Raw genomic sequence first — 3,894 nt, 5'->3', positions numbered from 1 at the left:
ATAACTAAATTGATTTAACTAAAATTAAAGATGAATTGATAAGTTAATTACGATTTCAATTAATCTCATAGTAATTGCATGATCATCTAAGTGTATTCGTCTTGAGTAAAGTGTTAATTGACTAATTTTATTTGAAATGATTCAATTAACACATTATTAATAATAATAAAGATGAATTGATAAGTTCAATTACGATTTCAATTAACATGTTGCAATAGATGAGTAATCTGTTGGAAAAGACCAAACAGTTAAATACATTTGTTGAAAATGACCAAACATTTATAGACATACGTTGCAACAGATGACTAACCTACTGCAATAGCTAACTCATCTATTGAAAATTATCCAACAAATATAGACATCTATTGCAACAGATGACTAAATTGTTGCAACATATGACTCATCTATTGGAAATTATTAAATAGATAAGATATATGTGAACTCAGAACCAAAATGAGCCACCGAATTAAAAAGTGACCAAAATAGGTCACCTATTTAAAAAGTTACCAAAATAGGTTAAACGTAATAATTTATTACGTTTTCTATTTTTTTTTTAACGATCAATTAACGGAGTTGACTTTTACAATTTCTTACGTTTTACATTTTTTTTGTAAAATGTAAAAAATTCTTACGTTTTATAAAAAAAAATATAAAACGTAAGAATTTCTTACATTTTACACAATGACCGAGGAAAAAAATGCAGCGAATTATTAAATCAATTAAAAAGATACTAAAAATGAGTTGTTCAGCACAACAAAAAGTTACGTACTTAGCTTTTTTATAGCAGTGGTCCCCCACCCACAATTCTTTTTTCCACAAATGTCTCATCACTTCTACTTTTCCCTATTTTTACATATGATAATTATGAATTTTTTGATTAGTTAAATCATTTTTTGGAAAACATCAAACACAAAATATTTATAATTTATCTTTATTAAAAAATTTTTAAGTTTTACATAAAAAAATTTAAAAAATAGAAGTATCAATTATCTCATTAACTTAACAATTTTCTTATATTTATTCTATATAAAAAATTAATCACTTCTATCCTTAATTATCCTATTTCTCTCTAAAAAAATTTATACTTTTGAGTTTTTCTCTACTCCAAAATAGTAAAATGTTGAATTATCGTCGATCAAATATGCTACTATATACAATAATTATATTTTTTGATGTGTTAAAAATATGAAATTAATTTTTTCTAGTGATTCATCGTAGTTTTCGATTAAGATATTGATGAGACTCACATGCACAAATACATTTCATATTATAATTAATAGAGTAAAAAATCACAATTTAATTTAGGAACACTCCTAAATTAATATAAAAAAATATATTTTTTTAGGAACACTCCTAAAAAAATATAATTCTTGTATATAGTAGCATATTTAATCGACGATAACTCAATATTTTACTATTTTGGAGTAGAGGAAAACTCAAAAGTATAACTTTTTTAAAGATAAATCGGATAATTAAGGATAGAAGTGATTATTTTTTGATATAGAATAAATATAAGAAAATTGTTAAGTTAATGAGGTAATTGATACTTCTTTTTTAATTTTTTTTTATGTAAAACGTAAAAATTTATTAGAAAAAATAAATTATTTGAACTACATGTAAAATATAAATAAATTTAACTAATAAAAAATTTATAATTATCATATGTAAAAAGAGGAAAAAGTAGAAGTGGTGGGACATTTGTGGAAAAAAGAATTGTGGGTGGGGGACCACTGCTATTAAAAAGTTAAGAACATAACTTTTTGTTACGTTGAACAACTCTTTTTTTAGTACCTTTTTAATTGATTTGACAATTTATTGTATTTTTTCCTCGGTTATCATGTAAAACATAAGAATTTCTTACGTTTTACAAAAAAATGTAAAACGTAAGAAATTCTTATGTTTTTGTAAAAGTCAACTCCGTTAGTTGACCGTTAAGAAAAAAGAAGAAAACGTAATAAATTATTACGTTTAACCTATTTTAGTAACTTTTTAAATAAGTGGCGTATTTTGGTCACTTTTTTAAATTCCGTGGCTTATTTTGATTCCGAGTTCGATATATATTGAAAAACAATTTAAAATACTAAAACTTAAATATTTTTAGGAGAACTCAAACATTTGTCCCCTTGTCTAAAATCTTGTATTAAAGACTTGTCTTCAATTTTAATTAAATTAATTTAGTTATTATTAATAATTGCTTAATTTGAATAAACAAATGACTAACCTGTTATAAACATCTGTTGCAATAGATGACTAACTTGTTGCAACAAATAGATAATCTGTTGGAAAATAATTAAAATACTAGGGAACTCAAATATTTTAGGAGAACACAAATGTTTGTCCCCTTGTCATAGAGACGTCTTTAAGTTTAGCTAAATCAATTTAGTTATTACTAATAATTGCTTAATTTGAATCAATAGATGACTAGCATGTTGCATCAGATGATTCATCTATCAGAAATTATCAAACAGATAGAAAATCTGTTGTAACAGATGGGTCAACTATTAGAAAGCAATTAAAATATTAGGAAACTTAAACGTTTTTAGAAGAACTCAAATGTTTGTCCCCTTGATCCTTTTGCATTTGATGTATGGTATATTATTTTTTTCTTCTTTACCTGTTTCATGAAATTTTTCATGTGTTTTACTTATTCGTTGTACCCGTATTGAAATTTTTTAAAAATATTTTAGGTCAAATTTTGTTCGTATACCACTTGAACATTACTTCATAGCTTATTTTGTAAGTAAAATTATAATTTTTGTTGAATTTCTTGTTTGGTGTATCTGCTACTACTACGATGGATAGAACCTGCAACATCAATCCAATATATGAGTCATCTATTGCAACAAGTGAGTAATCTGTTGCAATATATGACTAATTTATTGCAACAGATGACCCATATGTTGGATTCATATTACAACACTATAAAATGAATCCAACAGATGAGTAATCTGTTGCAACAGATTAGCCATATATGTTGCAACAGATTACTCATTTGTTGCAATAAATTACTCATTTTTTGCAATAAATTAGTCATCTATGTTGCAACAGATTAGTCATATATGTTGCAACAGATTACTTATTTGTTGTAACAAATTAGTCATATATGTTACAACAGATTAGTCATATATGTTGCAACATATTACTAATCTGTGCAACATATTAGTCATATATGTTGCAACAGATTACTAATCTGCGCAACATATTAGTCATATATGTTGCAGCAGATTACTAATCTGTGCAACAGATGCACAGATTCGTCATATATGTTGCAACAAATACTCATCTATTGGATTCACGTTACATGTTTTATCCATTATTAAAAAATAGCAGTAGCAGATACATATAGATGAGAAATTCAACTAAAAAATAACAAACATTAAAAAAAAAATAAAAAACATAAAAAAAAAATAACAAACACCAACAAATCAAGTTCGTCATTTTCGTCATAACTTAAAAGCCCTAATTTTTTACTTGTGAAAATCGAAAAGAAACGATGAAAAACTAGAAGTTGTTGTCGCCGGAGAATGTTGTCACGTCGACTGACGGTTGAAAGTAAAAAAGGAACGGGCAAGAACTCAAAGCTATTTGTTGCCAGTGGTTGAAGTTGCACAAGATTGAAGGGAGAAATTTGAAAAGTTGTTGGTTGGGAGAAGTTAGAAAGAGAAACTATCGTGAGAAAGAGAGAAGAGATAGAGATTGATTGTGGGTTAATTTGTATTTTTGAAAAGACTAAAAAGTTTAGAAAATATTAATCAAGTCCACAATTAACCTAATCAAGTTTTTTAATTATGTTTGACCCTTTAAATTGGTCAATGTCACCAATCCTTCATTCAAGACTTAAAAGACACCTTTCCTTCAATTTTCTCTACATACTTGGAGCAGCTTTTTCAAACA

This window comes from Capsicum annuum, unplaced genomic scaffold (assembly GCF_002878395.1).
Source record: "Capsicum annuum cultivar UCD-10X-F1 unplaced genomic scaffold, UCD10Xv1.1 ctg4743, whole genome shotgun sequence".
Taxonomy (NCBI): Eukaryota; Viridiplantae; Streptophyta; class Magnoliopsida; order Solanales; family Solanaceae; genus Capsicum; species Capsicum annuum.
The sequence above is the reverse complement of the archived record's forward strand: the minus strand, read 5'-3'. Positions refer to the sequence as shown.